This window comes from Xyrauchen texanus, chromosome 19, assembly GCF_025860055.1.
Source record: "Xyrauchen texanus isolate HMW12.3.18 chromosome 19, RBS_HiC_50CHRs, whole genome shotgun sequence".
Classification (NCBI taxonomy): domain Eukaryota; kingdom Metazoa; phylum Chordata; class Actinopteri; order Cypriniformes; family Catostomidae; genus Xyrauchen; species Xyrauchen texanus.
This window is the reverse complement of record NC_068294.1, coordinates 21,344,450-21,357,110: the sequence shown is the minus strand read 5'-3', so window position 1 is coordinate 21,357,110 and position 12,661 is coordinate 21,344,450.

Below are 12,661 nucleotides of genomic sequence, written 5' to 3'. Positions count from 1 at the left end.
GAGAAAATCTGATTAGGCTGTCTCAATTGTTTCGATCTCTTCATGTCATCTCAAACTGACTCGATGTTCAGTGGGGGGCTCTGTGGGGGCCAGTGCCTTCTCCCACTTCTCCTGCATGCTAATCCAGTAAATCTTTTCTATTTGCAAAAGTAATATTTGGGAGTCTAACATTTATATTTCCTATAGACACACTAAAGCTGAATACATAAATAACCATCTTAAGACTTAAGACTTTTGCAGTACTGTATATCCTGTCAGATTTAATGTTAACCAAGAGATAATTCAGTGCATCTGTTCTGATTATATTTGCTTTATGAGAAATCTCCTTTTTCTGTAGCAAACAGAGAACTCGCCTGATTTCTTTAAAAATACTGACTTGTTCTACATTAACAGCTCATTTTCTGTTTTCTTGGTAGGGTGCGGTGTACATGTTTCTTTTCCTTAGATATAAAACAGCTACAACAGTACTCATAATATTACTCAAACATGTTCTCCTTGCATTCAAGGAATAATTTAAAGTTTTACCTTGTGGTAATCCAAAAGTAATAAAAAAGCATTCTGATTACATTACATTCATATTGCTGTAATTGAAGTACATTACTGATTACATTTATTGTTCAGTAATCTGTAACGGGTTACATTAAAAGTAACCCTCCCAACCCTGCTCCTTATTAAGATCAGCATCTGCTGTTTTATCCAAAACGACACCCATTTATCATTCAAAAGCTTCAGGACAAAACCATCTCGCATACAAACACGCACATAGAAATTATTTTCTTTCCTCAAGCCTTTATTTATTCTATGCCAAACAATATGAACAGATTCAGGATGTGGATTCTCTGAAGATATTGCAAAACTCAAAATACCCCCAAATTGATTACAGCTTCTGATAAAGCCTATAGAAATATGATGAAATACAGAGCTCCAATATAGTAGCAAATCATGTAGCATTGTTTGTTACATTGGATAGAAAGTCTTCTATATGCATTGCCATTGTATAATGTAATAGTTCTCCATTAGGTACCTGACATGCATAGATATACAACACTCATTGATATTATAATTTTAACTTGTATCATAGTTACTCCATTATTTCCACTTTCGAATCAAAGAAATGAGCTGATGTTTGTGGGCTGTGTGATATTACAGAAGGAAATATTCTGTAGATTTGATACAGCATTGCTAAGGGCTGCCTGTGCTATATTTAGCCATCTGCCTCATTAACAAATACATTCATTATTTTGGTTTGCAAGTAGCAGACCTTCATGTCACAACTACGATACATGTATCTGACTTGGCAGGCTGGTTTGTAGTAAACTACACAACAGGGCATATACTAATTTAACCTCTGAACCCATGACACCATCACTAGCCTCTATTACATTTTGTGTACTTTTCTGCTCAAGTGCCCTGAATACAATCATTCCATGTATTGTTTTATGTCTCCATGTGATGTGTTGTTATTTTCTCAAGTTTATATCAATGTGTAATGCAGTTGTTTTTAATTATTAACAAGTCTTTCTTTACTTCATGTTTTTAATCTGTACAAAATGTGAAATGAAGGTATTTTAAAAATGAATGAGTTAATGGCTGCTTTCTACTTATTGTGTACAAAGAAATAAATTTGTATTTGTTATACACAATGTTTTGTTTGTCTTGATTCTTGTCTTGGGGAGATTTAAAGGAATACTGTAGTTCACCCATCATTTAACCACCCATGTGTCGTTACAAACCTGTATGACTTACTTTCTTCAGTGAAACACAAATGTTTAGCATATTGTCCTGGGTGCTCTTTTCCATTATACTGAATGAAAGTGAATGGGGCAGATGCTGTCGAGCTCCAACCCAGAAAATTAGCATTAATATAGTCAGTCCCATGCGTTATCTTTGTGTGAGTTGCAGACAGGAATTAAAGTCATTATTAAATGAAAATTTCCCTCCAATATAAGGCTAGAAACATGCTTTGAGCAAGTATGTGTATGAAGATGCGAGCGCTTGGCCAACACAATAGTCACTTTCACATATATAGTTTTTTCCAGAAAATGTACTGCAATTTTCAGGTTAGAGGTCATGTGTGAACACCCTTTTGAAAATAATGGCAAATTTTACTCTGGCAGCAATTTCCTTTAGGGTTTTACTGAAAAAATCAAGTCACACAGGTTTTGGACAAAATGGGGATGGGGGGGATGGGGGGGATATTCATTTATAGTCTATTTCTTTTTTCTTTGTTTACGTTTCACTTTTTGGGTGGACTTTCCAGGCTTTGTAGATGATGACTTTGTACCATCATCAGTCATGTCTCTCTGCTCCACCAGTCTTTCTTCCCCTGAAGTGCTTTTATTTTTGTCTGGCTTTGCAAGAGATTCTTCATTTTTATTGGTAGTCTCAAATTGGCCCACTTTTCCTATTGCAGTTTCATTGGTCAGTTGAGTTCCTTTGACCCTGCTATCTGTTTCTAATCTTTGTGTATCCTCTATACTATCTCCCGGCACATTGCTTTGGACTGGATCCCTGTCTTTATCTACAGTTTTATTATCTGTCTTTGCTTTGTTCAGGTTCAAAGAGCTCTCCTCATTTGTGGTCTGGCTGTTTGTCTTCTCATCTTTATTACCTGTGCCGACACTGGAGCTCACTTCGGTTTTGCCACTGCTGCCTGATTGTCCCCATTGTCCTTCGTCCTTGCTGACTGTTGACATCTTACACTCATCTGCCCATTTAACACCTTTCTTCTCCATTATCTTTCCCCTCTTGGCCTGTGACTTCTCCCACTTCTCCTGCATGCTAATCCAGTAGTTTTTGTTTTCGCTGACACATTTTTCTCGAATGTTCTCCCCCATTTTCTTAATCTCCTGCTTAACGATAGGCTTGAACTCGGGATCCAGTTGCAGGACCCTGGTGAAATCTTGGCGAGCCTCATCTTCATTGCATAATGCAGAGTGAGCCCGGGCGCGCTGGTACACAGCCTTCAGATTGTCTGCGGCGGAGATAAAAGCGAGAGAGGGAAACTGAGAGTGAAGACCAGCCTTGCCACATTACATCAGCTTCATGATGAATAATTCAGGCAAAAGAAAACAACAGTTTTCACTCTTTGCATATGGGAGCTGAAATGAGATTCTCAAGGGAGAACTCAGTATGGTGAATGATACAGTTGGTTAAGCTTCCTGGATTGCAGAACATTTTAAAAGTGAGGACAGAGAATGTAGTATTGTAAGTGACAGCTCAAGGCTCTATGTTTTTAATATAGATGTAAATAACAGAGTTATTGGCCGCCTCGCACTGGGCGGTGGAGGAGCGATCTATATCTGCTGCTGCTCCTTAACCTCAACTGCTTGCATAAATAAAGTGTCTTTGTCCATTTCTACGTTAAATGAGTGTATAAGATCACCTTTATGTTTCTTCTGCAGTTTAGTATTGAGTTCCACCACTTCTTGGTATTCCCCAAGCTCCAGCTTACATTGGCTGAGGTTTAGACAGAGTGGCAGACTAACTTTCTCCAGAGATTCCCAGTCTTCTCCTTTATGTTCCACCTCAAAAAAACACACACACAGAAATATAGATATGGCTGGGAGAACACTTGGTTTCTAAATCTCCAGGGGGATTTTTTAGCATCCTTGTCAGTCTTGCTAAGCAGTTTTAGTATCACCAATGTACATCTCTTGTGGGATGCGATATTTTACTGTATATACATTTTCAGCAGAAAAATTTGAGTTTCTGCTGAATGTGAGAAAAATGTGAGTGGTGTTTGCCTGTGGAAAAGTTGCCAGTGTTTATGGGTGGTTGCCAGGGAATTGCTATGCAGTTTCTAAGGTGTTCTGAGTGGATTTTAGCATGTTACTATATTGTTGCTAGGAGGGAGCTTACTGGTCCAAGTCAAAAGAGCCCATGATATAACAGAAAGAGCTATAATATTCTCGTTTCCAGATATGACTCCTTCCTTAAGTGCAAGTCTCTGGGATTTTTTCATCCATTATATAGTCCTCCAGGCAAAAATCATAAGTCTGGACGATTAGCAAAGTAATAGCCCACCCGTCCTCAACAAGTTACATGATTTGAGGTATCGTTCATGTCCATAGCACAAGCGGGTGAGGTGACCAAGTTATTAAGTTATTAAGTTATTGTGCTTATTATTCGGCTTTCATGTATTGCGAGTCATCATTCTTTCTTCTCGTATCGCTCTGTCCTTAGAAGCTAATACAAAATGTAAACTAAAATCAATATTTCATGTCCATTTAATAAGTAGCTGTGCAATAAGCGATATAATCTACAGTCAGTCGGTCACTGTTGCAAAATAAACCCATTCAGGGTGATGCAAGACCTCTCAGAGTTCTGACCACCTTATCGAGGTTTATTTTGTGATTGTACATTAACCCTTACTAAGTAAGAGCAATAGTAATGGCAATGTTTGCTTTAGCAAGCATAAATAATAACTGTAATACATAGACAGCACTGCATATTTTACAGCCATACAGCTTACAACAAGCCATGAAATGTTTTGTCTTTTCAGTTAACAAGCTCACCTTAGTTTGGAGATAGTCAATATACTCCAGAGCCTCCTTAAACTTGGCAGTCGCTTCAGCATAGAGATGCTCTTTTACATAGAAATTGCCCTCATCCTGGAGGAGCATAATTAGCCGTAGCATCTGCTGCCAGTCCTTGCCCTCGGTCAGAGCTGTTATCCTGCCATTGGCCTCTGCTGCCGACTCTTCCGATTCACTTTTGGTGTCATGCTGGTTTTCCTCCAGTGCTGATGGATTCTTTCTCTCTTCTTCTTTTTTGATGTATTCAAGGGACTGAGCATGTTCTCCTTTGCTTTCCTCTTTTTCCTTCTCATATTCCTCTTGTTTGCTTTCACTCTTTTTTTTGTCTTCTAGAATGTTCCAGTACCTTTCTTTATCCTCCCAGTATTTCTCCTTCATTCTTTCAGAGAGAAGATTCAGTTCTCTGTGAACCAACTTGGACAGTGTCATGTCTAGGTTAGCTACCATTAGATAGTCTTTCCTGGCCTCCTTCTCGCTCCACACAGCTGCATAGGCCTTCGCACGCTTGTAGTAGGCCTTGACGCAGTCTGGAAAAGAGCAAAAAATCTATATTGCACAATAGAATTGTAATGTGTTGTTCTTCATGTTAATGTCAAAGCAATTAAAATGATATAATTGCGACAGCTAATTGCTGAGGCTGTATCCTGTGTGTGTGTGTGTATCCATGTATTTTCTTTTGAAGTGCTATTAATTGCTAGTAAAGAGCTGTTCAGTCATGACATCAATTTGTCATGAAAGACCAACATAAAAAAGGCTAAATTTCCATGGGTAACCTCAGGAACTTCTAATAGGTTTTTCTTTTTTACGTTTTTGATTTTCGAAAATAAGGTCTAAACTTATTTTACTCATTACATTTTTCCAAGTTAACATTACTTGAAGACTCTCCTCTTTTGTTTTCTACAAAATAAATTACACCAAGCCATTATAAACTGATCGCACTGTGAATTCGGTAGCAGTGTGTCGAATGTTTTGCTGCTGAAATCAGTCTGTGCTAAATGAAATTCGTATTGCTGCCTCCAAGTGGTCAGAACTGGAAATGTTGTTGAACGTATGGGCACGTGTGAGCTCTAGTTTCCAGATGTAATGTCAACAGAGTGGTGCCAACAGTTAGTTGTAATTAAAGTAATACAGTCAACAGGAATGCATATTTTATTAACCATACATCCAAACCCAAAACGCAACCTTACACCTAACCACAACCTCCAAATTGTGATTACTTCCTGGTTCCCACAGGACCAGAATTGGAGTCTGAAAGTGCTGTCAGTAGTACTAGAGGGAAAGGTGATCGCAGTTAAATTGATTCTAAAATGCCTAATGGGGGTTGGTGTTAGTCAGTAATTCAGCAGTTTTGGTTGATTTCAGGGAAAATTACATTTTGAAAAGTCTATTTCCTGTGTGATCATGTTGGTCATTCATGGTAGAAATTTGAAAATACAAAATGTTTCTGGTTTTTGGACAACAAAATAATCAGCTCTATTCATATCATAAAAAATGGCATTACTGATCCTTGTACACACACTTAATCCTAGCTGCCGAGTGGCCTCGAGAGCCTTGTTTAGATCCCCCATCGACAGCTCTCTCCTTCTCTGTCATTTGATCATGCTCCTCACAAATTTTTCTTCCTGCCAACATTTAAACAGACTTCCACCAGCCAATGTCAGCCTCTGGCAATAACACAGCAGATCCGGAGAGCAAATTTCAAATAGATGCACTCCCCAGATGACACACAAGAGAAATGGTATAGAAAGCAAATATGGAAGATTCAAACCGAAAGGGACAACAAGGTGTGGGTGATACATGGTGCAAAGCAGTACAAAATGAATAAGAGGGGACAAAGTGACAAGAGAAAGTGTCCCTGATAAGGGGAACTGCGGGAGGTCGAAGTCACTCTGTGGGCTGCATATGTATAAGCCTCATTAGGAGAACTACCATCACTGCCTCTGGAGCCACCGCGCGAGACGATACATCTTTCACTTCATATGCTTCAAGAAGACTTACACAGACCAACTCCTGTCCCTGATGCTCATGCAGCCAGCCAAGCTTGAACAAACTCGAACCACCAAGGACGAAGATTACTATGCATGCTGTCAAGTACAATTATGAAAGTGTAGGCAGTTGGATTACTCGTAGATACTTTAGAAGCAAGGGTTAAACCCTATGATGGTGGTATGTGTAGCTTTTAGTTGGTCATTAATCTTTGGTATAGAAGAAGAAGGTTTGTGTACACCAACAAGCCCACCTTTGTGTTTGTCCAGGAGCTCTGTTGTATGTTCGATGACCTCGTAATACTCCTCCAGCTCTAACATGCACTGGCAGTAGTTCAGCACCAGAGGAATAATAAGCCGGCCTAGATTAATGTAGTCCTCGTCTCCTGGCATCTCCTACACAGGAAGGAACACAAACTGTGCTCGCATGAAACGTGTGTACAGTAGATATCATGAAAAAAGGGTTACTAAATGTTTACCTTCATGGAATGGTTCACCCAAAACATTTTATTCTGTCATAATTAACTCTTTAAAAATGCCAGACACAAAGGTCAATTGTCTTTTCAATACAACAACAGTGGATAGGACCTCACTTCAAATATTAAACAAAGACCCAAAATCATAAAAGTAGTCCATGCGACTCGTCCGTCATATTCTAAGATTTCTGAAAGTAGGTTTGGTGAGAAACGGCACAAAATGGAAGTCATGTTCCAGTGGAAATGTTGGAGTCTGTTGCATGTTTATGAGTGCTATGAGAGAACCTTTGTTTAATGCTAAAAACAATGCAAGTTCTCAATAGCAGTGGACGTGCCTCACTTGAAATCTAAAAAAAGGACCAAAAAGTGTCATAAAATTAGTCCATGCGTACATCATATTCCAGATCTTCTGAAGGCATTTGATTTTTTTAGTGAGAAGCAATTCTAAAGTCTTTTTTAGTTAAAGGGATTGTTCACCCCAAAATTTAAATGCTCTCATTATTTACTCACCCTCATGCCATCCATGTGTATGACTTTCTTATGCTGAACAAAAACAAAGATTTTTTCGAATATTTCAGCTGATGGTCCATATAATGCAAGTGAATGGTGACTCGAGTGGTTAAATCCACATCTTCAGAAGTGATATGATAGGTCTGGGTGAGAAACAGATACGCATTTATGTCCTTTTTTACTATTAATCTCCACTTTCACATATGCAAATTTTGCATATGTGAAAGTGCATATCGCATATTAGGTTGCATATCGCCACCTAATGGGCAGGGAGGAGAATTTATAGTAAAAAGGGACTTGAATATTGATCTGATTCTCACCCACACTTATCATATCAATTCTGAAGATAGGGATTTAACCACTGGAGTCTTATGGATTACTTTAAGCTGCCTTAATGTGCTTCTTGGAATTTCAAAGTTCTGGCCACCATTCAATGGCATTATATTGATCAATAGATCAATTATACAGTATATCTAAATAAATATTCTACTAAAAACCTTTGTTCAGCAGAAGAAAGTCATTCTTATCTGGAATGGCATGAATAGCATTAAACAATGCAAATGTATAGCCACTGTGAACAAGCTTTTCTTGTACTACTCATAAAAATGCAAAAAATATCAAAATATTCATTGAAATTGATTTAGATTTTGGGATGTTTCACACCAAAGCCTGTGTTGACGTGATGTGACATTATTGTGACGTTATAAAGGTGACTCAGGAGTCGAATGGACTACTTCTTTGTCCTGCTTAAGAAGGAAAGTCATATGGGTTTGGAATATTGAGTAAATTATGACAAATATTGCTTTAATATTTTTTTTTTACCTTGGATTGGACTGTACGCAGCAAAATCACAGCCTCTTGGTACTTCTCTGCTGCTTCACGGAAGCGGCCCTGCTTGACCAGAGCATTGCCCAGGAGATGAAGTGAGGGTACGGCTTTTAACTTCTCATCCTTCTCCATCATCCAGGACTCACGCTGGTAGGAGAACGGATCACCCACCTGAGAAACACAGAGAATAGGAGCATGCTCATCTTGCTTGGATGAGGGTGGAAAATATGATCTGAGAATTGGGAGCAGCTTTTCTTCCCCCCCCATGAAGCACTTGATTGTGTAACATTCTGTTGAACTCTGTTTGGGTAGCAGTGAAAAATCTGTTGGAGGTGGATAAGCAGAACTGGAATGCGTGTACGAGTGTGTAGTAGTGCAAGGGTGCATGCATGTTTTTGCTTGTTTTCTTGTTGTTCTGTGCGAGTACATTTGACCCACCGAGATTAACTCCATGATGAAGATTAGAGGCTGCGGTGTCCTCATTATCTCATCAAGCTCTGGGAAGCCGGTAGAGTGGTAGTGAAACACGTTTCCCATCCCACACATGTGTTTTTGGCCCTCCAGAGGGTCCTTCCCCTGAGCAGCCAATCGGATCCCTTTAGAGACCATGGGATAAAGGCCTGTGTGCTGAGTACAAAAAGATTCATCATATTTCTACAACAACCAGAATCATTTGTCTCATTTGACTTGCAGAATAGATCATTTCTTTGCTCTTCTGTGCTTGGGGAAAATGTTAGAGTTAAAACAACAAATGCACATTTTAACAGAAAATGTGTCAAGCATAATCGATCAGGAACACTCTCCTTTATCCTTATGTGAAGATGAATTAAGATCCATTTTAAGATGGTTTGATTACACCGGTAGAAAGGGGACAAATAGTGGGAGGTTCAACAAAGGTTTCGAATTGCACTTACAATGGCATCGCACCAAAACTCTGCCACCTCTCCGATCCTCATGGAGGTTAATAACACCTCCCACACCTCCATCTTGAACATTTTCCCCACGAAAATTTCTGTGGCATGCTTGTTTTTGCGACTGTCATCAATCGCTGTTCTCTCAAAGTTATCCAACAGGGTTTGGAAGTGGAAAACCAGCTTTGTGGAAAAGAAGACAGAGAGGAAAAAATAATTGAAACAGGATTAGGGGAGAGCAGATTTGTATTTTTTTTTTCCTGCTTAGTGCTCCATACACATCTTCTAACTCGCTATTGGGTGCTTGTTTGTATGCATGAGAGAAAGACAGTGTTGTCAAGCAAGCAAGGATGTCTTTCTCTCCATACCAATAGCTTTATTCTACATTCCCATATACACCTATTATTAGGTGTATATTGTGTTGTGCAACATAATGTGTAAATTGTGTTATGTGTAAATCACATGTCTATAGTAATTGTCATACTGCTATGTTGCTTGGAACCACACCCAAGACTTTCACCCACTGTTGCACTTGTGTATATAGTTGAGTGACAATAAAGGGATTTGATTTGATTTGATTATTTCTTTTGAAAAAAATGTTTCTGGTCAAACCTCGCCTTGACTATAGTAAGACATTTTTTGTCTTGTGTAAATATGTTGATGGAGGCACCTTGATGGAATGGGAGCATACAGAGCAAATGCAGAACACAGCTGGTAAATGGAGAGATTAATGTTGGCATTGTCATGGAAATTGTTTATCATCCTCTTCAGGCTGAGGGCCATATGGATAGACAGGCAGGGGGAGTCACCTGGCACAGATACGGTGTGCCTCTGTCAAAACTAATGGGTTGCCAAACTTCTGTCAAGCGATTATATGGGCCAAATGGTTTGTCACAAATACAACCTTTTTATAGTTGATAAAATCAAGTTACAACCATTTCTAATCAACGCTAATGGTTAGACATTAACCCATCCAAACAAACGTCCATTGAAAAGCATTTATCACAACAGGTACTTCATCTGGGATCTCACACCACACATTATCCAGGGTTGTATTTCTGTCTTACCTTAGTTCCTTTTGGAAAATGTGGCAATGGTCCTTGACCTCCATGCAGAATCTTCTTTTTCACTCCAGGATGGTTAAGCAGATATGTCTCTTCCATTTTGAGCACTTTAGAAAAGAGTGTTTCTAATGTGCGCTTTATTGAATCAGAGTGAAAAGTAATGTTCTGTAGACTGAGAGTTGGTCCTTGGCAGTGTTAATTAGCAGGCTAAGGGAGACAAATCACAGCCTGCAACCCAATGCTGCCTGTCTGCTTTCTGACAGATGGCTAGCTGGATTACCAGGTTGATAGCCAGTTTAATCTGCCTCAGCTAATCCTACACCCCAATCCCCTGTAAGAAGTGAAGGGATGAGTGACCAGAGAGCGTAACTCACAATATGGAGAGAGTCAAGATCATTCTAGAAGGCAGTAGTGTTCATTAATCCCAGAAAATGTTTGCTAGCAAAAATCAGTGGGAACTACTCCAGACAAAATAATCTTGTGTCTAGTATGATTTTCCAGTTCTAGTTTTTCCAGTAATGGGAATATGTTTTTACATTTGACTACTGAACAGCAGAAACTCTGCCATCTAAACACACCACTTCACTTTCTACATTAATTTGAGAATTGACATATCTTTTGGTGTGATATTATGTTTAATCAAAAACCATGTTAAGAACACTTTTCAAATTTTTTAACAATGTAAATTCTCAATTCTGAGACTCTCAGCCAAATAAACTGCTGAAAAATCACAAAAATACTTGAGCCAAAACTTTTCTTTTTCTGATTTGACATTATATATCTCTGGATGTAAATAAGGTAGCTCCAAAAACTGCTTTTGTTTCGTTCCCAATCATGTCAACTATAACTGAGTGCAATTTTGTGTTGATACAACAAAGCAATCAAAAGTTAAAGCATTACAAGCATGAACAAAAACGTCTCCAAGTGTCCTAAAGCCTCTCCAAAAAATAAATAAATGAAATATAATAATTGAACAGAAGAACTCAAACACAACAATGTCTAAAGGTATGCATAGCATGCAGTAGTTTTGTCACGGTACCAAAAGGTAGTCGGGACTGACACCAGTGAAATTTCATGGTTCTCGATACCAAGCTCGAAGAACAGCAAAAAATATGCGAATATTATAACGTGCTATTGAACACACCAGTTTAGATATTTAAATTATTCAATAATTATAGTTTTATAATAATTATTATTTTCCAGAAAATATTTAAAGTTTAATTTCATTTCATTATCAAAATGGTGTCTAATCAATTAATTCTTAAAACTTTTAACAAATGAAATAGAACTTTTCAACATATTGCACCCCCCACACACACTTTTATTCAACAGCTGTTTTGCTTGTGATATTTTAATGAATAATTATTATTTTAAGCATCTAGATTTTATTATGAATCGTGCTTTTATTACGACTTGTGTTTTAAATGCGATATAAATAAAGCTGAGCTGAGATTAAAGCGCAAATGCTGTGATTTAATTATATAAGTAGATATTTACATGTGCTGAGTGGTTCTTAATTTAGTTTTTAGTGGATGAGCAGCCAGATGTATTTAAAGTACGCAGCCACTTAATACACTAGGACATGTCACTTGGATTAATTGTCCATTTCAGTGTAAAAGGAGTAACAGAGCATGTGTTCAAAATAAGACTGAGCATTTTAAAACAGCCGTGTTGTCAGTCATACTGCACACTGGTACCGGATAGAGATACTACAGAAACACTGAATTTTTGTATCGATGTGGTACCATACTTTTTACAACACTAGCATCATACATAATTTTGTAATGAGATTTCACAGAATGAGTGCCATTTGACTCAACCACTCTGCATCATTGTCTATGCCATGTATTTGGTGCCATCTCCTGGTGGCCATATGTAACAGTCACCAATCATGTCTCTGCCAGAATATGGATGACTTTTTGTGCTAATCTGAACCCAAATCTATTGTTTAAGCGTTCCATGATAATTTGATCCAGGAAAGCTAATGTGTTTTCACCAGACTGCAAGATACCAGATGCTTTGTGCACTATGCACATTGTGTGGATTATCTAATGATCTATGCATCTGATTACCTTGTGTGGAGGCTTGTTTGAAAGATAACTACCACCTCCAAGTAATGGTATCTGATTTTTGTTTTCTGTTTGTGTCCTGAAATTATAAGCAAAAATGCAGCATATGAGCAGCACCTATACACTTAGCCATTACTCGCTTTATTTTTGTCGCAGTAAAACAAACAGGCTGGTTGTATTCTACTCTTTGAGAGCTTTCCAACAGCATATGACAAATGGATAATACAGTGCATCTGGAAAGTATTCACAGCGCTTCACTTTTTCCAAATTTTGTTATGTT